Here is a 23,241-nt window from a genome sequence, read left to right on the forward strand (position 1 = left end):
GCTAGGTGAACGGGACAACAGGTGTAAGGAAACACTCCAGTGATTTTGCCCTTGCCGGGGATCGAACCCCGGATGTTCAGTGTGTGAGGCGAGAGCGTTGCCTACCTGACCAGGTGCCTGGTAGTTACTCTTGTTGACTGATAGACAATGCCATCACGATTGAAAATTAAACATATTTGCACCATCTGGGTATCTTTATATGTAGACGTTTCTATAGTCTTCCCATTATGTAGCTCGACAGCGCTCACACACTGAGGTCCGGGGATCGAATCCCTAGTACGGCTGGAAAACGGAAATATAAATACTTAAGCAGTATAATGTGATCCATTATGGACAACGTTTCGCCCACACAGTGGGCTTTATCAAGTTACAAACAGATCTGACTCAAGAAATCGTAATGACACGATTGCAAACAAACCATACCCCCGGCCGGGATTGAACCCGCGGTCATAGTCTCAAAACTCCAGCCCGTCGCGTTAGCCACGCTAGCTGGAGATTCGTCTGTAAAAACTTGCATTTATGGTCACAGTGGTGCCTGTGCTAACTTTCCTATGGTGTAGAAATATACCTAGTTGGACGAATCTTATTGTGGCTACCTGGTCTAGTGGCTAACGCGACGGGCTGGAGTTTTGACTCTCTGACTGCGGGTTCAATCCCGGCCGGGGGTATGGTTTACAAACAGATCTGTTTGTAACTTGATAAAGTCCACTGTGTGGGCGAAACGTTGCCAATAAGCTTGAATAAAGGATCACATTATACTGCTTGAGTATTTATATTTCCGTTGTGTCGGTATTTTATACCATTTATTTCCACTGTTGGAAAACATTAGGACGTTGTTTCCATGAGACACCTGATGTCCATAGGTGTTAGTCGACTGGTGTGGGTCGCATCCTGGGGACAAAACTGACCTAATTTACCCGAAATGCTCTGCATAACAAGCGACTTTCTATACGGTAGTATGTCAGTGATGTCAACTAGGACTGTATACCTTGTACATGTACTTATAGAAATAGATATTTATTTGATAAAGCCACTGGATGGCGAAACGTCTACAAATATAGATACCCACATGTTGAAGATTGAGACACTTATGCAACATATGGGAATCTTTATTCGGGAAACGTTTCGCCACACAGTGGCTTCATCAGTCCGATACAAAGTAGAAAGGCGTAAGGAGAGGAGGAGTTTGAGGTAATCAGTCCCTCAGCCTGGAGTCGATGTGTTCAGTCCATCAATCTTGTAGAATGTACAGCATAGGACTGTAGACGTGGCTTATATACTGTAGTGAGGTGAGGCGAAGCAGGAGGAGGTGAGGCCATAGTGGTACCATCCACTAGTCGAAGTAAGTCTTCGTCCAAAGTTTGGACAAGTGTTGAATTCTTTGTAACAAGATCCCATGATGCTGCAGTGTCAGACACTGCAGCATCATGGGATCTTGTTACAAAGAATTCTTCAACACTTGTCCAACCTTTGGACGAAGACTTACTTCGACTAGTGGATGGTACCACTATGGCCTCACCTCCTGCTTCGCCTCACCTCACTACAGTATATAAGCCACATCTACGGTCCTATGCTGTACATTCTACAAGATTGATGGACTGAACACATCGACTCCAGGCTGAGGGACTGATTACTTCAAACTCCTCTCCTTACGCCTTTCTACTTTGTATCGGACTGATGAAGCCACTGTGTGGCGAAACGTTTCCCGAATAAAGATTCCCATATGTTGCATAAGTGTCTCAATCTTCAACTTGTCGGTTTTTCAAACCATTCATCACATACCCACATGTTGCATGTGTCTAATATTTCAAATTACACATGTTATTTTGTAAGATAACTAACTTATTCCTCCAAGTAATTGTATCTAAATAAACTTATTCGGGTTATATATATAGTAAGTCTAGTTAAAATATGTGCAACAGTTAGGTATCTTGATTCTGAAATATTTCACCTACAGCAGTGGAGGTGTAAAGACGTTAATTATATTGTCTTTACATCTCTACTGTATGTAGTTATGTAGGATAATGAAGTATCGGTATATTTTATACCATTCATCTCCATCCTCTTCTTACACTGTTGTTCTTCGGATAAGACTGATCAAGCCACCACATCTCGGTTACCTTTAACATTGACAGAAGTATGATAGTAGGGATAACGCAGTAACTGTCCCAGATTTTTGCTTAGATTACAGTGGGCTTAGAGAACACTTGTGTATATATGTTGATAGAATTACCGACAATATATAAAGTAAAAGGACACAAGTGCAACTAATGTGACATTTTATTGTGGCAACGTTTCGCTCTCCAGGAGCTCTGTCAAGCTGTTACAAACAGTACATGAATGAATGAGCAAGCAAGTTCGGGCAAGATCCCAATGGAATGAGCAGGGAAGACGGGACAGAGGAAGTATAGCGCTGGAGAGGAGTGTTCTTAGTCGTAGAAATAGAGCCAGAGCTTAACCCAGCACCTAAGGCAATCGTGGGACAGACATTGAGAACAGACATAGCAGGCTCTTCTGTTGGGACTCCGGTGGGGTGAGCGGGGAGGACGGGACAGGCGAAGATTAGGGCTAGAGAGGAGTGTAAATTGGTCCTTGGCTTAGCTTACACTACGCTGCAATTGAAGTTTGTTTTAGCTGCAAGAGAAAGAGGTAGAAGAGAATAAGTTATCAAAGGACGTATTAGGGATTTGTAGAGGTGTAATTTGGTGCGTTGGGAGGCATGTTGCCGCTTGCAGAAGCCCGCAAGGGCCTTACTAGCTATTGAATGCTTTGAGTGAATGTGTCCCTGTAAGCGAAGAAGGTAGTAAAGATTAACACCAAGGACAGTGACAGATTGTGTGATGGGGATGTAGGTGCGGGTGTCAGCTGGTCTGAGCTCGACAGGTAATGGAGGATCACATTTCCTATAGTTAAAATATGTAATGCTGGATTTGGCTGCATTGGATTTGATCCTCCATTTGTTCCCAGAAGGTTTTCCTGTCGACTTCATTCTGAGTTTTGTGTGTGAGTGTATCTTCATTGGCGTGAGTGATGAGTTGTGTAATGTCATCCTCACAGGCTAGTGTGATGGAGTTGTGGTATACAGGTGTTGGAATGTCATTAGTGTATAAAATGTAGAGGGTAGGGGAGAGGACAGATCCCTGGGGTAGTCCAGCATTTAGTGTGAAGTAGTCAGAGTAACAGCCTTGGAATTTGATTCTCCTGGTGCGGCTGTCTAGGAAGTTGCAGAGGAGTTTACGATTAGTGAGAGGCAGGTTAAAGTTAGTGCGGAGTTTGTGTTTGAGCCCTTCATGCCGGTGTCAAAAGTTTTTTTCCACTTCTTTTGTGACCAGGGCTGTCCTGTTTCTTTGTTTTGTGTTTATGTGTATGTAGTTGAGAATGATGCTAATGGCATCCTGTGTAGATCTGAGAGTTCTGAAGCCAAATTGGCTATCAGAAAGTATAGAGTTGTGTTCCAGGTATCTGCAAAGGCGGTGGTTGATTAGTTTTTCAAAGAGTTTCCCTAAAGTTTTGATGAGGCTAATAGGGTGCTAGTTTCTAGGGTTACAGTGGTCTTTATTGGGTTTAGGAAGGAGGATAGCAGTAGCAGCTTTGAAGAGGGAAGGGAAGTATCCAGAGGCAAGGGAGGCATTGAGGAGGTTTGTGTAGGCAGTAATGATAGTCAAGAAGGTGTTTTAGGATAATATGGTTTAGGCCAGAGGCACCAGGAGTCTTGGGAGGAAGGTGTCTGAGGAGAGTTTTAATGTCTGTGTTGGTGAAAGTGTCGAGTTCTTGGGAGGAGGTAAGAGTCCAGATGGATGTGGCTGTCTGGTGTTGCTTGTGTAGTGTTCTATGTTCTGAATGTGTTGGATAGCATAAGGGTGGGGTGGGTGTGGGGGGAAGATGTTCTCCCAGATGTGTTTTGCAGATGCTAGTAGTAGCCTGCGGGTCTGAGATGTGTGTGTTATGGGTGATGTTTGAATTTGTTGGTGGGAGTGGTGCCTCTGATTTTTTTCGATAAAGTTCCAGAAGGCTTTGGTGTTTTTGATATGCTGTTTGTCCACTTGTAGTATGAGCTGTGACTGGTGATTGTTGTGGTCTTGATCTAGACTGTGTAGAATGTTGTTTGAGGTAAGCGAGATCTAATCGGACTTGATTAAATCTGTGTGTTGTAGAGGAAGCGGTTGTGGTAGGAGATAATTAGTTTTATTCTGATTGAGGGTTTGAAGGAATAACAAGTGGTATGGGTTTTCTTTGGTATTGCGGTGTTGCTTGTGTAATGGTGTCCTGGATTATACCATGTCGAGTGTCAGTGTCAGAGATGGGTTTATCATAGGTGAGGTTAGTATTATCTCTTTGTTGTTTGAAGGCATCCCAGTCAGTGCTTTTGTAGGAGAAGGAAGGTGTGGCCAGGATGAGGATAGGGTTGGAGGAGATGTGTAAGATGATTGGGATGTGATCAGAGCCTGTAATAGGGCCAGGTGAGATGTGTAGAGAGAGCTGGCTCGGTTTGCCAGAATGATGTCGTGTTTGCCTTGGCCCGTGTGGTTGTAGAAGGTGTTGAAGTCTGGGCCGAGGTGAATTAGGTGTTTATGGTTTGTGAAGTTGAGTAATTGGTGACCAATTTGGTTCTTACTGGTGTGATGAAAGGCGGTGTGTTTGGCATTCATGTCAGCTAGTAGGTATGTTAGTGTAATTGAAGACTAAGGAAAGGTCGTGTATGTTGAGAATAGTGTTTGGGCGAGCATAGGTGGTGAAAAAGATGAAGGGGCCAAGGTGGGTGTGTATTCTGACTGCAAGACAGTGTTGGTGAATAAAAGGGATTGGGAGAAATTCATGTTTTATGTTGGATTTGACGAGGATGGCAACCCCATCGTGGGGATCATAGGGGGACTGTAGTGCAGCATAACCATAATGGCGGATACGTTGAGGGGCTTTGAGGCAGGTACTGTTTAGCAAAACAATATCTGGCCTCTGCTTCAAGGAGCTCGGCCAGTAGGTGTCTTATTGTAAAGTAAGAACATACATTGAACTGAATCACCTTAAACATGATTTAATGATTTCGTCATAGCAAAGTTAGGGTCGGGGGAGGAGTTAAGATTAAAGCCTGTGATAGTCGTGCCATCGTGGGTATGTGTTTGTAGGTGTTACAGACCCATTTCCTGGAGGGGGAGGAAGAGATGGATCTGTTTTTTATGTTCTTTGGTCTGTATATCAGAAGTTGGGGCAGGTTTAGGATTGAGTGAATTTCGTTTGGAATTTCGTTGCTCCACCAGTTAATGTTGCTCCACCAGTTAATGTTGCTCCACCAGTTAATGTTGCTCCACCAGTTAATGTTGCTCCACCAGTTAATGTTGCTCCACCGGCTAATGTTGCTCCACCGGCTAATGTTGCTCCACCGGCTAATGTTGCTCCACCGGCTAATGTTGCTCCACCGGCTAATGTTGCTCCACCGGCTAATGTTGCTCCACCGGCTAATGTTGCTCCACCGGCTAATGTTGCTCCACCGGCTAATGTTGCTCCACCGGCTAATGTTGCTCCACCGGCTAATGTTGCTCCACCGGCTAATGTTGCTCCACCGGCTAATGTTGCTCCACCGGCTAATGTTGCTCCACCGGCTAATGTTGCTCCACCGGCTAATGTTGCTCCACCGGCTAATGTTGCTCCACCGGCTAATGTTGCTCCACCGGCTAATGTTGCTCCACCGGTTAATGTTGCTCCACCGGTTAATGTTGCTCCACCGGTTAATGTTGCTGCACCAGTTAATGTTGCTCCACCAGTTAATGGAGGTGGTGTCGGACCTGGATGAAGTCTTTGATGTTGTGGAGGAGGGGTGGGTGATGGTAGAAGCAGAGGAAGTGGAAGCTTTGGTAAGGGATGAAGAAATGGGTAAAGAGGTGGGGGGAATAGTTGATGTAGTTAAGAGGGGTAGGGGAGGAGGGGTATTGGTGGGAGGGGTAGATGTAGGGAAGAGGGGTAGGGGAGGAGGGGTATTGGTGGGAGGGGTAGATGTAGGGAAGAGGGGTAGGGGAGGAGGGGTATTGGTGGGAGGGGTAGAAGTAGGGAAGAGGGGTAGGGGAGGAGGGATATTGGTGGGAGGGGTAGATGTAGGGAAGAGGGGTAGGGGAGGAGGAGGAGAGCTGGTGGATGTAGGAAGAGGGGGGTGGGAGAGAGGGAGGAGGGAGAGGTTGTAGGACTGAGGGACTGATTACCTCATAGTTCTACTGAAAGTTAAGACACATGTGGATATCTTTATTGCAGATATTTTGCCATCCAGTGGCTTTATCAATAGATTCTAGGACGTATTAGAAGACAGTAGAGCTATATACAAAAGATGAGGTAATCAATCCCTCAGCCTTGGAGTTAGTGTTCACAGCATCGTGGTGGTGGAGAGTCTGGAGCAAAGGCAAGGAGACTGGTGGTTATATAGGTGTCAGTGGATAGGGACTTGTGGCAGACGAGGGTATAGTCACTGGTAGGCGGGATTCCCCAGTGGAATTAGGTCCTACCCGAAGGGATGGGTTAATTGCAGTAGCCGTGAAAAAGGTCTTGTAGATGTCCTCTGAACCAAAATTCCATGATGTTGCAGTGTCTGACAAGTTGTGCAAGAAAGGTATAAAATACCTACCCTTTGGGTAGGACCTACTTCCACTGGGAAATCCCGCCTACCAGTGATTATGCCCTCATCTCCTACACGTTCCTTTTCCACCTGATATTACTATATAAGCGTCATGCCCCTCCCCTATGCTCCAGAACTTCCACGACTTCGGTGCCCTATGCACCAACTCCAAGGCTGAGGGATTGATTACCTCATCCTCTGTATATAGTTCTACTGTCTCCAATTATGTCCTTGAATTTGTATTGATAAAGCCACTGGATGGCGAAACGTCTACAATAAAGATACCCAGATGTTGCACATGTCTTAATTTCAAGCCTGACCTCAACTGTAAGCAAATTACTAGTCAATTATAGCTGATATTATAAGAAGCTATCTGGATAAGCATAATTTGATTAATGATATGCAGCATGAATTCGAGGGGCCGTTCCTGCTTAATTAGTTTATTAACGATAAAGAATTCGATATTATTTATTTAATGTTAGTGTAAGGCTTTTGAGAGAGTACCACACCAGAGTCTGTTAAAGAAAGTGGAGTGGTGACGTGTACTTAGCTCTGTGGAGATCTGTGTGCTTTCTATGAATCTGAACCAGGATGCCCTCTTGAGCAACTTTACCAGCAGCTGAAAGAAGAGCTTAGGGTTGCTAAGCTGGAGATATGGCGATTAACGGAGGAGAACAAGAGGGAAATAAATGGGATTAAATCTGGAGTATCTAAGAGAGTTAGAGCAAAGGAAGGGGTAGCAGTAATGTTAAATGATCAGTTATGGAAGGAGAAAAGAGAATATGAATGTGTAAATTCAAGAATTATGTGGATTAAAGTAAAGGTTGGATGCGAGAAGTGGGTCATAATAAGCGTGTATGCACCTGGAGAAGAGAGGAATGCAGAGGAGAGAGAGAGATTTTGGGAGATGTTAAGTGAATGTATAGGAGCCTTTGAACCAAGTGAGAGAGTAATTGTGGTAGGGGACCTGAATGCTAAAGTAGGAGAAACTTTTAGAGAGGGTGTGGTAGGTAAGTTTGGGGTGCCAGGTGTAAATGATAATGGGAGCCCTTTGATTGAACTTTGTATAGAAAGGGGTTTAGTTATAGGTAATACATATTTTAAGAAAAAGAGGATAAATAAGTATACAAGATATGATGTAGGGCGAAATGACAGTAGTTTGTTGGATTATGTATTGGTAGATAAGACTGTTGAGTAGACTTCAGGATGTACATGTTTATAGAGGGGCCACAGATATATCAGATCACTTTCTAGTTGTAGCTACACTGAGAGTAAAAGGTAGATGGGATACAAGGAGAATAGAAGCATCAGGGAAGAGAGAGGTGAAGGTTTATAAACTAAAAGAGGAGGCAGGGTAAGTTATAAACAGCTATTGGAGGATAGATGGGCTAATGAGAGCATAGGCAATGGGGTCGAAGAGGTATGGGGTAGGTTTAAAAATGTAGTGTTAGTGTTCAGCAGAAGTTTGTGGTTACAGGAAAGTGGGTGCGGGAGGGAAGAGGAGCGATTGGTGGAATGATGATGTAGAGAGAGTAGTAAGGGAGAAAAAGTTAGCATATGAGAAGTTTTTACAAAGTAGAAGTGATGCAAGGAGGGAAGAGTATATGGAGAAAAAGAGAGAGGTTAAGAGAGTGGTGAAACAATGTAAAAAGAGAGCAAATGAGAGAGTGGGTGAGATGTTATCAACAAATTTTGTTGAAAATAAGAAAAAGTTTTGGAGTGAGATTAACAAGTTAAGAAAGCCTAGAGAACAAATGGAATTGTCAGTTAAAAATAGGAGAGGAGAGTTATTAAATGGAGAGTTAGAGGTATTGGGAAGATGGAGGGAATATTTTGAGGAATTATTAAATGTTGATGAAGATAGGGAAGCTGTGATTTCGTGTATAGGATAAGGAGGAATAACATCTTGTAGGAGTGAGGAAGAGCCAGTTGTGAGTGTGGGGGAAGTTCGTGAGGCAGTAGGTAAAATGAAAGGGGGTAAGGCAGCCGGGATTGATGGGATAAAGATAGAAATGTTAAAAGCAGGTGGGGATATAGTTTTGGAGTGGTTGGTGCAATTATTTAATAAATGTATGGAAGAGGGTAAGGTACCTAGGGATTGGCAGAGAGCATGCATAGTTCCTTTGTATAAAGGCAAAGGGGATAAAAGAGAGTGCAAAAATTATAGGGGGATAAGTCTGCTGAGTATACCTGGTAAAGTGTATGGTAGTTATTATTGAAGAATTAAGAGTAAGACGGAGAATAGGATAGCAGATGAACAAGGAGGCTTTAGGAAAGGTAGGGGGTGTGTGGACCAGGTGTTTACAGTGAAACATATAAGTGAACTGTATTTAGATAAGGTTAAAGAGGTCTTTGTGGCATTTATGGATTTGGAAAAGGCGTATGACAGGGTGGATAGGGGGGCAATGTGGCAGATGTTGCAAGTGTATGGTGTAGGAGGTAGGTTACTGAAAGCAGTGAAGAGTTTTTACGAGGATAGTGAGGCTCAAGTTAGAGTATGTAGGAAAGAGGGAAATTATTTCCCAGTAAAAGTAGGCCTTAGACAAGGATGTGTGATGTCACCGTGGTTGTTTAATATATTTATAGATGGGGTTGTAAGAGAAGTAAATGCGAGGGTCTTGACAAGAGGCGTGGAGTTAAAAGATAAAGAATCACACACAAAGTGGGAGTTGTCACAGCTGCTCTTTGCTGATGACACTGTGCTCTTGGGAGATTCTGAAGAGGAGTTGCAGAGATTGGTGGATGAATTTGGTAGGGTGTGCAAAAGAAGAAAATTAAAGGTGAATACAGGAAAGAGTAAGGTTATGAGGATAACAAAAAGATTAGGTGATGAAAGATTGAATATCAGATTGGAGGGAGAGAGTATGGAGGAGGTGAATGTATTCAGATATTTGGGAGTGGACGTGTCAGCGGATGGGTATATGAAAGATGAGGTGAATCATAGAATTGATGAGGGAAAAAGAGTGAGTGGTGCACTTAGGAGTCTGTGGAGACAAAGAACTTTGTCCTTGGAGGCAAAGAGGGGAATGTATGAGAGTATAGTTTTACCAACGCTCTTATATGGGTGTGAAGCATGGGTGATGAATGTTGCAGCGAGGAGAAGGCTGGAGGCAGTGGAGATGTCATGTCTGAGGGCAATGTGTGGTGTGAATATAATGCAGAGAATTCGTAGTTTGGAAGTTAGGAGGAGGTGCGGGATTACCAAAACTGTTGTCCAGAGGGCTGAGGAAGGGTTGTTGAGGTGGTTCGGACATGTAGAGAGAATGGAGCGAAACAGAATGACTTCAAGAGTGTATCAGTCTGTAGTGGAAGGAAGGCGGGGTAGGGGTCGGCCTAGGAAAGGTTGGAGAGAAGGGGTAAAGGTTGTTTTGTGTGCCAGGGGCTTGGACTTCCAGCAGGTATGCGTGAGCGTGTTTGATAGGAGTGAATGGAGACAAATGGTTTTTAATACTTGACGTGCTGTTGGAGTGTGAGGAAAGTAACATTTATGAAGGGGTTCAGGGAAACCGGCAGGCCGGACTTGAGTCCTGGAGATGGGAAGTACAGTGCCTGCACTCTGAAGGAGGGGTGTTAATGTTGCAGTTTAAAAACTGTAGTGTAAAGCACCCTTCTGGCAAGACAGTGATGGAGTGAATGATGGTGAAAGTTTTTCTTTTTCGGGCCACCCTGCCTTGGTGGGAATCGGCCAGTGTGATAATAAAAAAAAATAAGAGGATTTGTAGTACTCCTGTTGAGTCCCAAGGTTAAGAGGGAAACTTGGTCAGTGGCCAGGCAACATGGAACCAAGCTGAGGATCAAGAAGACTGCTGGAAAGGCAGAAACAATGAGAAACCAGAAGACTACTGTGGAAACTTCCAACCCATTTTTGGTGCTACCTGATGAATGTGTGTGTTCTACTGGGAATGCCACAATGAGCACCATATTACAGAATGGACATAAATTCATTAGAAAACGTTCAGTGTAGAATGACTAAATCAATACATAGAATTGGAAATCTTCCTTATGAAGAAAGATTGAAGACCCTTAAATTAGATTCACTTGTTAGACGAAGAATGAGGGGAGACATGATCAAAGTGTATAAGTGGAAGATTGGTATTAATGAAGGTGATATAGATAAGGTCTCGAGGATATCTCTCCAATAGAGAACCCGCAGTAATGGGTTCAAATTAGGCAAATTTAGATTTAGAAAGGATATAGCAAAGTATTGGTTTGGAAATAGGGTAGTTGATGAGTGGAACAGTCTACCTAGATGGATATCAAAATGGTATGCAATAGCGACAGGTTGGTAGGTAAGACACATAGGCAACATTTAAGCAACTTTATTCCGAAACGTTTCGCCTACACAGTAGGCTTCTTCAGTCGAGTACAGGAAGTAGGCAGGATCAGTGAAGACGATGTAATCAGTCCATCACCCTTGAAGTCGTAGATTTGAGGTTCAGTCCCTCAGCCTGGAGAATTTCTGTTCCAAAGTCTGGAACTAATAAGGTCAAGCGACAGTGTTGAGACTTAAATACTGTCGGAAGGAGAGGTGCAGAGTAGTAGTAGTGACATCTCAGTGGCTACATTCTCACTACTACTATGCACCTCTCCTTCCGACAGTATTTAAGTCTCAACACTGTCGCTTGACCTTGTTAGTTCCAGACTTTGGAACAGAAATTCTCCAGGCTGAGGGACTGACAACCTCAAATCTATGACTTAAAGGGTGATGGACTGATGTTCTTTCTAAATCTAAATTTATCTAACTTAAATCCATTATTTCTGGTTCTTACCTGGTTCGACACCCTCAGTACTTTATTAATATCTCCTTTGTTTATGCCCGTCATCCACTTATACACTTCAATATCTCCCCTCATTCTTCGTCTCTCCAGAGTGGAGATTTAAGGCTTTGTCTATCTTCATATGGAAGATTCCTTACACAGTAAATCATTTTGGTCATTCTTCTCTGTATGTTCTCTAATGAGTCTATATCCATCCTGAAGTAAGGGGACCAAAACCGAGCAGCATAATCTAAATGAGGCCTCACTAGTGATGTATAGAGCTGTAAAATAACTTTTGGACTTCTGTTACTTACACTTCTTGAGATAAATCCTAGTAATCTGTTAGCCTTGTTGTGCACACTAAGGCACTGCTGTCTTGGCTTTAGATTTCTGCTTACCATGACTCCCAAGTCCTTTTCACATTCTGTATGATAAAGCACTACTTCACCTAGTTTATAGCTTCGAGGGTTATTTTCATTTCCAAGGACAAGTACCTTACACTTATCCACATTGAACTTCATCTGCCATTTTCCAGACCAAGACATTAATTTGTCCAAATCCTCCTGGAGTTCATTGCTATCCTCCTCAGAATGAATCATACGGCCTATCTTTGTATCAGCAAATTTACTCGTGTCACTCGTAATCCCTTGATCAAGGTCATTAATGTAAATTATGAACAAGAGAGGGCCTAAAACTGATTCTTGTGGAATGCCACTAGTGACTAATCCCCATTCAGATTTCACCCCATTAATGGTAACTCTCTGCTTTCTATTGGTAAGCCATGCCTCTATCCATGCTAGAACTTTACCTCCTATACCATGAGCTGCCACTTTTCTTAAGAGTCTCTTGTGAGGTACTCTATCGAAGGCTTTACTTAAATACAAATAAACAATATCATATTCTTTATCACTGTCAGCTGCAACAAATGTTCTATTGAAGAACATCAGTAAATTTGTCAGGCAGGAACGGCCTCTCGTGAATCCATGCTGAGATTCATTTATCAAGTTACACTCTTCAAGGTGACTAATGATAATGTCAGCTCTAATTGATTCTAATAACTTGCCCACTATAGATGTCAGGCTTATTGGATGGTAATTTGAAGGAGTGGACTTATCCCCTGATTTGAATATAGGAACCACATTAGCCATCTTCCACAACTCTGGCACAACACCGGTAAGGATGGACGCATTAAACACACTCATTAATGGCTGACTAAGCTCCATCTTGCATTCCTTAAGTACCCTGGAAAACTCATCGGGTCCCGGGGACTTATTTTGCTTCAGTTTGTCTATCTGTTTAATAACCATGTCTCTCGTGACAGTAATATTAGGTAATTTAAATTTATCAAGAACTTAATGTTAATTACTGGAATCTTATTTACATCTTCCTGTGTAAAAACTGACAAAAAATAGTCATTAAATAAGGAACACATTTCCAGTTCGTTATCCGTCGGCTGTCTATTCCCTATTTTCAGAAGTCCTACTTTTTCCTTCACCTTCGTCCTATGCACTTGAAAGAACCCCTTTGGATTAGTCTTTGATTCATTAGCAACTCTAATTTCATAGTCACGTTTAGCCTTTCTAATCCCCTTTTTTACTTCTCTTTTAAGCTGGACATATTGGTCAGTAAGGTTAACCTCTCCTCTTCTGATGTGCCTATAAATTCCCCTTTTCTCCCCTAATAGATGCTTTAGCCTCCTGTTAATCCATTTGGGATTGTTATTATTAGACCTAATTTCTCTCTGGGGAATGTATATACTCTGGGCACGGTGTACATTATTAAGAAAAAATCATAAATGCAGATCCCTTCATAACCATAAGTATGATCATCGTCAATAAAATCATTAGCTAGATAACCCCATTCGAGATTAGACAGGTGTTCCCTAAGTCCATTATAATCGGCAGAACGAAAATCAGGGATTTTTTCCATATTATCATTATTCTTGTATTCCCAATTAATGCTAAAAGTGATGGATTTGTGATCACTTGCGCCCTGCTCTTCAGTGATCTCCAGATTATTTAAGAGTGTTTCCTTATTTGGCAAGACTAGGTCTAGCAAATTTTTACCCCTGGTAGGCTCTGTTACACACTGCTTCAGAAAACAGTCCTGAACTGTTTCCATAAAGTCACTGGACTCTAGATTACCGGTCAAAGAATTCCAGCCAATTTGACTGAATTTAAAATCTCCTACTATCACTGTTATTGTCTAGAAGCCCTAACAATTTCGTCCCAAAGAAGTCTCCCTCTATCGTGATCCAAGCCTGGAGGTCGGTATATTACATCTAGAATTAGTTTTTCTTGACCTTCTACTAACTCTACCCAAACAGATTGTTACTGTTCCATCTGCTTTTATACCTGCTTTTATGCAACAGTTAATATTTTCTCGAACATATAATGAAACTCCTCCCCCCCCCCCTTCTCATTACATCTATCCTCATGGAAGAGCTTAAACCCTTGAATATTACACTCGGCAATCATATCCTGACTCTTTAAATCATACCACGTTACAGTTAATGCAATGACATCAAAGTTCCCAGCACATGGTACCAAATGTAGTTCATTAATCTTATTTCTTGCACTTCGACTGTTAGCATAAAATACCGTCATATGCTTTTTCTTCTGCACATTTTTCCTATTCATCTTTGTTTTTACACAATTTCTGAAATTATCATTACCCAGAGTTACTCCATGGCAGTTACTATTCTGATTCTTAATATCAGAGCATAAGTCAATATATCCATACTCATTATTAATCATTTCTAAACCCACACCTCTAACTAATCCTAGTTTAAAGTCCTAACAACCCCCTCAACTGAGCTAGCAAGAAAACCCACACCTGCCCTGGATAAGTGAACCCCATCCCTGGCATAAATGTCATTTCGGCCATAGAAGTTGTCCCAGTTATCAATGAATGGTACTGCATTATCCTGGGGTTCTGGTGGCCTGGTGGTTAACGCTCTTGCTTCACACGGCGAGGGCCTGGGTTCGATTCCCAGCCAGAGTAGAAACATTGGACGTGTTTCTTTCCACCTGTTGTCTTTGTTCCCCATCAGTAAAATGGGTACCTGGGTGTTAGTCGACTGGCGTGGGTCGCATCCTGGGACACTGACCTAATTTGCCCGACATGCGGAGCATAACAAGGGGCTTTCTATGTAGTAGTATGTCATTGTTGTCAGCTAGGCCTGTATACCATGTACATGTACTTGTAGTAAATAAAGATATTATTATTATTATCCAGCCAACAATTAATACCAATTGCTCTGGACAACCATTCATTTCCATCACCCCTTCTTGGCAAAATGCCACATACAACAGAGTGCCCCCCCCTTCTTCCTAATTATGTCTATTGCTGTCCTGAACCTTCTAACTAAATCCTCACTTCTACGCTTGCCTACATCATTGCCTCCAGCACTGAGGCAGATAATAGGATTGATCCCATTACCGTTCATGATGTCAAGCCGGCTAACAATATCCTCCATTCCAGCCCCAGGAAAGCAAACCCTCTGTCTCCTACTCCTGTCCTTCAAGCAGAATGCCCTATCCATGTACCTAACCTGGCTATCCCCAACAACAATATTCTTACCTTCCTTGGTGTAGTTTGTCGTGACGTTTCCAGCAGGCGACTGACATTTGTCGGGTAGCACAGAGAATGCATAAGATGTTTCCACAACAGTCTCTTCATCGTTTCTACCTTTCCATCCGTCTTCTTGATCGTCAACTTCGTTCCATACTGCCCAGCCACTGTCCAGTTTCCCTTCTTGACCTGAGGACTCAGAACAGGAGGACTGCTACGAATCCTCTTGTTTTCCTCAGTTAATCGCCGTATCTCCATCTTTGCTACCCTCAATTCTTCCTTAAGCTGATGGTAAAGCTGCTCGATGGAGGGCATCTTGGTTCAATCCAAGGAGAGTACACTAATCGTCCTATTTGGTCTGAGAGGGACATGACCTCTCAGTGGCTTCATTCTCACGACTACTCTGCACCTCTCCTTCCGACAGTATTGAAGTCTCAACACTGTCGCTTGATCTTCAGTTAGTTCCAGACTTTGGAACAGAAATTCTCCAGGCTGAACGACTGACACCCTCAAATCTACGACATCAAGGGTGATGGACTGATTACATCATCTTCACATCTCTACTGCTCCTGCCTACTTTCTGTACTAGACTGAAGAAGCCTACTGTGTAGGCGAAACGTTTTGGAATAAAGCTGCCTAAATGTTGCCTATGTCTTACCTACGAACCTGTCGGTATTGTATACCATTTTGATATTCAAATATTTTGTTAGTGGGATGGATTGTAAAGGCCCTGCCAAGTATAGGCCAACAGGCTTGCTGCAGTGTTCCTCCTTTTTATGTTCTTATTTAGAAAAGGACACTTATGTACACTTCAGGACATTTATTAAAGGAAACGTTTCACCACGAGTGACTTCTTCAGTCCTAATACAGAGAAAACTAAGAAAACGCGTATATATAGTGGCAGGAGTCAGGTGAAGTGTCGCGTGGGTAGAGGTGGTGGTAGTAGTAGTAGTAGTAGTGGAACTAAGGTTGTGAGACAGATGGCTACAGAGGGACCTGTTGACATCATGTTACAGCAGTTTCTTGATTAGCAATGTTGAGATACTGTAACTACCTGATTTTTCTTTATAGTGTTACTGACAGTGAAAAATCCGGTAGTTACAGTATCTCAAAATTGTTAATCAACAGGATATTACCAATTCTGGAAACTGCTGTAACATGTCAGCATATATATACGCGTTTTCTTAGTTTTCTCTGTATTAGGACTGAAGAAGTCACTCATGGTGAAACGTTTCCTTTAATAAATGTCCTGAACTGTACATAAGTGCCTTTTTCCACATCTTGTCGGTATCACCATACCACTTCCTCATTATGTTCTTATGTTCTGTGTGGCGAAACGTTTCCTCAATAAAGATACCCAAGAGTTGCACGTGTGTCTAATTTATCACTGCTTTCTTGGTTTAAGGTTGCTGCTTGCCATAACCCCCAAGTTCTTTTCGCATTCTATACAGCTAAGTTCAACATTATTAAGCTGGTAGGTGCTAGGGTTATGGACATTTCAGAGCTTTAGAACTTTACATTTATCTACACTGAACTGCATCTGCCACTTTTCTGACCACGAACTGAGTTTGTCTAAATCCTCCTGAAGTTGAGACATCAACGTCTGAATCGATTATCCTACCTATATTCGTGTCATCAGCAAATTTGCTTATGTCATTAGTAATTCCCTTGTCAAGGTCATTTATATATATATATAAACAACAGTGGGCCTGAAACTGATCCCTGCAGAATGCCGCTTGTTACAGATCCCCACTCAGATTAAACCCCATTTATGCACACTGCTTCCTATTAGTGAGCCATGACTCGATCCATGACAGCATTTTTCCCCCTGTGCCATGGGCAGCCACTTTGGTAGGTAAGACATATAGGCAACAGTTAAGTAACTTTTCTCCGAAACATTTCGCCTACACAGTAGAATTCTTCAGTCGAGTACAGAAAATAGGCAGGAACAGTAGAGATGTGAAGACGATGTAATCAATCCATCACCCTTGAAGTCGTAGATTTGAGATTGTCAGCCCCTCAGCCTGGAGAAGTTCAGTTCCATAGTCTGGAACTGTTGAAGAAAGTGGCAGCAGCCACTTTCTTCAACAGTCTCTGATGTGGTACTCGATCAAAAGCTTTACTAAAATCTTTATCCTGATCAACGGCCTCAAAAGCTATGCTGAAGAAGGTTAATAAATTAGTTAGGCAGGAACGGCCCCTGGTGAAACCATGTTGAGTATCATTAATCAAATTATGCCTATCGAGATGGCTTCTTATATCATCAGCTATAATTGACTTCAGTAACTTGCCTACAATTGAGGTTAGGCTTATTGGGCAATAATTTGACGGTAACGACTTGTCCTCTGCTTTAAAAATAGGATTTTACATTGTAATGCTACAAATTTGTATAATTTTAATTCTTATTTGAAATACTCATTTGTACTTCATGTTGTAATTTGTTTACTGTAATTTTTCCCACTGAATATATCATTGCTTAGTTAATCTTAAGTTAATTTTAAGCCGCCCATAATGCTCTGTATACAAGGGGCTTTGGCATGTACACCCATCTACTATAATTTCTTGTTCAACTATGTATTATGTGCAAATAAAAAATATTATTGTTTATTAACTGACTATCACGTTGACATCATAATGCTGTACGAATATGTTCCATACTCGAGTCATCCTGGGGATAAATGGTCTCAGATGAAGTGATATTCTGAAGAAGGTTACAGCCACAGTGAAGTTGCTGCTTTCTGCCTGTCTAGTGGTATAGAAGCTTGTACAAGAATGGTATACAATACTGACAAGATGAACACATGTGCAACATCTGGGTATTTTTATTGTAGACGTTTTGCCATCCAGTGGCTTTATCAATACAAATTCCAGGACAACTTAGTAGAACTATGTACAGAAGATGAGGTAATCAGTCCCTGAACCTTGGAGTTGGTGCGAAGAGCACCGTAGTCGTGGAGATTCTGAAGCAGAAGCAAACAAACAAACGAACAAGTTCAGATAAGATCCCAAATGGGATGAGCGGGGAAGACAGGACAGACGAAGAATAGCACTAGAGAGGAGTGTTCTTAATCATAGAAATAGAGCCAGGGCTTAACCCAGCTGCTAAGGCGATCGTGGGACAGACATTGATAACAGAAATTCAGGCTCTTCTGTTGGGACTCCGGTGGGGTGAGCGGGGAGGACGGGACAGGCGAAGATTAGCGCCAGAGAGGAGTGTAGAATTGAGCCAAAGCTAAAGCGAACGTGGGTCAGAGAATGAACAGTGCAAGGTATCTGTCAGAGAAGCCAAGGTTTTGTAAATAGGGTTAGGAGCAGGATCATACAAGGAGTAGAAAAGATTGTGTCCGTTTGTGGGTCTGTGAATGTCTTCGTCAAGGAGGGAGGTCCAGTAGTCATGTCGTGTCTCAAGTTTGTCTCGCTGAGCATCTTCCAGTACAGATTCAGCGCAGGGATGTCTAATTGGGCATGGAGAGACTCGCTTGTGGCGAAGTCCCTCCATCTGACATCAAGCCCCAGTGCAGCGCCTTATTCTGGACACACTGCAGTTTAAGTAAGTTCGTTTTAGCTGCAAGAGAGAGGGCTAGAGAGTAAGTTATCAGAAGACGTATTAGGGATTTGTAGACGTGTAGTTTGGTGCGTTGGGAGGCATGTTGCAGCTTGTAGAGGCCCACAAGGGCCTTACTAGCTACTGCATGCCTTGAGTGAATGTGTCCGTGTAAGCGAAGAAGGTAGCCAAGATTAACGCCAAGGACAGTGACAGATTGTGTGATGGGGATGTAAGTGCGGGTGCCAGCTGTTCTGAGCACGACAGGTAATGGAGGATCACATTTCCTATAGTTTAAATATGTAATGCTGGATTTAGCTGCATTGGATTTGATCCTCAATTTTTGTTAACAGATGGCTATCCTGTGGACCTCATTTTGTGTTTTGTGCGAGTGTATCTATATTGGCGTGAGTGATAAGTTGTGTAATGTCATTTGCATAGGCTAGAGTGATGGAGTTGTGGTATACAGGTGTTGGAATGTCGTTAGTGTATAAATGTAGAGGGTAGGGGAGAGGACAGATCCCTGGGGTAGTCCAGTATTTAGTGTGAAGTAGTCAGAGTAACAGCCTTGGAATTTTATTCTCATGGTACGACCGTCTAGGAAGTTGCAGAGGAGTTTACGAGTAGTGAGAGGCAGGTTAAAGTTAGTGCAGAGTTTGTGTTTGAGCCCTTCATGCCAGTGTCAAAAGCTTTTTCAACGTCTTTTGCAACCAGGGCTGTCCTGTTTCTTTTTGTGTTATGTGGATGTAGTCGAGAATGATGTTAATGGCATCCTGTGTGGATCTGTGAGTTCTGAAGCCAAATTGACCATCAGAAAGTATAGAGTTGTGTTCCAGGTATCTGCGAAGGCGATGATTGATGAGTTTTTCAGAGTTTTCCTAAAGTTTCGAGGAGACTGATAGGGCGATAGTTTCTAGGGTCAGAGTGGTCTTTATTGGATTTAGGAAGGAGGATAGCAGTAGCAGCTTTGAAGAGGGAAGGAAAGTATCCAGAGGCAAGGGAGGCATTGAGGAGGTTTGTGTAGGCAGTAATGATAGTCAAGGTGTTTTAGGATAATATGGTTTAGGCCAGAGGCACCAGGGGCCTTGGGAGGAAGGTGTCTGAGGAGAGTTTTAATGTTTGTGTTGGTGAAAGGAGTGTCAAGTTCTTGGGAGGAGGTAAGAGAGTCCAGATGGATGTGGCTGTCTGGTGTTGGTTTGTGTGTGTGTGTGTGGGGGGGGGGGAGTGTAGTGTTCCAGTGTTTTATGTTCTGAATGTGTTGGATAGCATTAGGGTGGGGTGAGTGAGGGTGAAAGATGTTCTCCCAGATGTGTTTGAAGATGTTAGTAGCAGCCTGCGGGTCTGAGATGTGCATGTTGTTGTGGGTGATGTGTTTGAATTTGTTGGTGGGAGTGGTGCCTCTGATTTTTTTTTTTGATAAAGTTCCAGAAGGCTTCGGTGTTTTTGATACGCTATTTGTCTACTTGTAGTATGAGCTGTGACCAGTGATTGTTGTGGTCTTGGTCTAGACTGTGTAGAATGTTGTTTGAGGTAAATGAGATTAATCAGACTTGATTAAATGTGTGTGTGTTGTAGAGGAAGTGGTTGTGGTAGGAGATAATTAGTCTTCTTGTTCTGATTGAGGGTTTGAAGGAATAACAAGTGGTATGGGTTTTCTTTGGTATTGCGGTGTTGGCTGCTTGTGTAATGGTGTCCTGGATGAGAGCAAGTTGAGGGTCAATGTCAGAGATGGGTTTGTTGTTGTAGTCATAGGTGAGGTTAGTATTATCTGTGTGTCGTTTGAAAGCATCCCAGTCAGCGTTCTTGTAGGAGGAAGGTGTGGCCGGGATGAGGATAGGGTTGCAGGAGATGTGTAAAATGACTGGGATGTGATCAGAGCCTGTAATAGGGCTGGGAGATGTGTAGTGTTGAAGGAGAGAGCTGGCTTGGTTTGTCAGAATGATGTCGGGTTTGCCTTGGCCAGTGTGGTTGTAGGTGTTGAAGTTTGGGCCGAGGTGAACTAGGTGTTTGTGAAGTTGAATAATTGGTGACCAGTTTGGTTCTTACTGGTGTGATGAAAGGTGGTGTGTTTGGCATTCATGTCAGCTAGTAGGTATGTTAGTGTAATTGAAGACTAAGGAAAGGTCGTGTATGTTGATGATAGTGTTTGGGCGAGCATAGGTGGTGAAAAAGATGAAGGGGCCAAGGTGGGTGTGTATTCTGATCACAAGACAGTGTTGGTGAATAAAAGGGATTGGGAGAAATTCATGTTTTATGTTGGATTTGACAAGGATGGCAACCCCATCGTGGGAATCATAGGGGGACTGTAGTGCAGCATAACCATAATGGCGGATACATTGAGGGGCTTTGAGGCAGATACTGTTTAGTAAAACAATATCTGGCCTCTGCTTCAAGGAGCTCAGCCAGTAGGTGTCTAATTGTAAAGTAAGAACGTAAGTTGAACTAAAACACCTTAAACATGATTTAATGGTTTTGTCATACCAAAGTTAGTGTCTGGGGAGTTTAAAGCCCGTGATAGTGGTGCCATCGTGGGTAGGTATTATGTACCCGTTTCCTGAAGGTGGAGGAAGAGATGGATCTGTTTTTATGTTCTTTGGTCTGTATATCAGAAGTTGGGGCAGGTTTAAGGTCGATTGAATTTCGTTTGGAGGAGGTGGAGTTGGACCTGGATGAAATCTTGGATGTGGTGGAGGAGTGGGCGATGGTGGAAGCAGAGGAAGTGGAAGCTTTTGTAATGGAGGAAGAAGTGGGTGAAGAGGTGGGGGGAGTAGTAGAAGTAGTTAAGAGGGGTAGGGGAGGAGGAGAGCTGGAGGGTGTAGGAAGAGGAAGAGGGAGAGGTTGTAGGGGGTTTAGAAGAGAAGCAAGGAGGGATTATTAGAGAGGGAAGATTGTTAGCAGACAAGATTAGGTTAAGGACATGGGAGTAGTCTGATTGGTAAGCTTGAGAGATTACCATTGCAGAGTGGGCAGCAGTGGCGAGTTGACAGTTTTGTAGTCTAGTGTGGGTGTAGGTATAGATGGAGAGGTGTTTGTAGTCTGTGTTGGTGTTTGATGTGTGTAGGGTAGAAGAGGTAGACCAAGTGCCTGGGGAGGCCCAGGCATTGGGGGTGGGGGAGGGCAGTTTGGTAGGGAAGGGAGGTACAGGGATGGGGTTGAGGAGGGAGGGAGGGAGGGAGGTTGGCTTGCTCTGAGGGAGGAGAGAATGTCTTTTCTAGAGGGGTAGGAATTTGCAACTGAAGTGTGTGGCCTGCCACAGTTAGAACATTTAAGGGGGAGGTTGCAAGTATTCCAGAAGTGGCCAGTTGCTGAACATCTGGAGCAGACTTGTGTGGATGTGCATGTGCTTTTGTCATGGCCGAATTTGTAGCATTTAAAACATTGTGTGATTGGGTGGAAGTTCAGAGTGAAGAGTGTTTGGAGGAATGTGGATGGTCTTGGTAAGGATTCCTTGGCTGAAGAGTGTAGAGGCGTCAGAAGGAGTAGAACAGCGTATTTTGAGAATGGTAGAGTTTTTGGGTCTGCAAATATCGTCAACAGAAACTTGGTTCTTAGTACTGATGTCTTTGATTGTCTTCTTTGTCATAGGCTGTCAGGAGAGAATAGTCTACATGTTTAGCAATGACTGTGCTTTTGGTGTGGTACTCAGGGGTCCAAATAATGGTGAAGCCTGCATTGAGAAGTTTTTGTCTGGTCTCTGTTGAGGTGTACATTTCGTAGGAATGTTTGTCAAGGAGGAGTTTAAAGCCTGAGTTGGTTTTAAAGACTAAGTTGAGGTGCACCAGTTATCTGATATAAAAAATTTTCAGGACAGATAGTGGCATCAGGACTAGAGTATTTGAGGTTTAGCGAGAAGGAATTGGATTTAGAAGAGGCAGAGGCAGGTGTGGGCGGTAGAGGGAGAGTGGAAGGGGGGTGGGAGGTGGAAAGCAATGAAGGCATCATCTAGTTATGTAAGATGTATAAACAGTTATGGCGGTGACAATCTGCCAAAAAGCGAGAGTACTCAGCTAGGCAAGTACGTGTGAGTAGACACACACGTACTTGCCTGGCGCAGGACACCGAGGAGGTGAACTGAAGCTTGATGGAGCACTGTATATCCTGAGCGGTGGCGAGACTGGCTGTATGGTGTGCAGTCGACAGGCGTAGAGACTTCAGGCAGCCACAGGTTTCCTGCCCTTGGGTAGGCAAGCACCAACGCATCAATCCTGATGGTGAAGAGGAAGACGAAGGTCCAGCAAGCATTGCTCTAAGTGAAGTCTCTCCCAACACGGGGTAATTCAAGAGGGGTTAGATCGTCGATGATCAATGAACAGACTTGCAGAAGCAAGGCGCCTGATGCTTATATAGTAATGTCGGGTGGAAATGGGACGTGTAGCAGACGAGGGCATAGTCACTGGTAGGCGGGATTCCCCAGTGGAAGTAGGTCCTACCCAAAGAGATGGGTTAGTTGTAGTAGTAGTAGTTGTAGTCGTGAAGGTTATGTACATGTCCTCAGAATCAAGATTCCATGATGTTCATCAAAATGGTATACAATATCGACAGGTTGTTAGGTAAGACATATGCAACAGTTAGACAACTTTATTCTGAAACGTTTCGCCTACACAGTAGGCTTCTTCAGTCGAATACAGAAAGTAGGCAGGAACAGTAGAGATGTGAAGACGATGTAATCAGTCCATCACCCTTGAAGTCGTAGAATTTGAGGTTGTCAGTCCCTCGGCCTGGAGAAGTTCAGTTCCATAGTCAGGAACTATCAGATAGTTCCTGACTAT

The 23,241-nt window shown here is 43.2% G+C and overlaps 1 protein-coding gene across 1 annotated transcript in view; it reads left to right on the forward strand.

The window, feature by feature from the left end:
- Positions 1-23,241, forward strand: part of r (carbamoyl-phosphate synthetase 2, aspartate transcarbamylase, and dihydroorotase rudimentary) — a 1,183,622-nt gene that overhangs the window by 304,621 nt on the left and 855,760 nt on the right. The window lies entirely within an intron of this gene.

Source organism: Cherax quadricarinatus, chromosome 45 (genome assembly GCF_038502225.1).
Source record: "Cherax quadricarinatus isolate ZL_2023a chromosome 45, ASM3850222v1, whole genome shotgun sequence".
NCBI classification, from domain to species: domain Eukaryota; kingdom Metazoa; phylum Arthropoda; class Malacostraca; order Decapoda; family Parastacidae; genus Cherax; species Cherax quadricarinatus.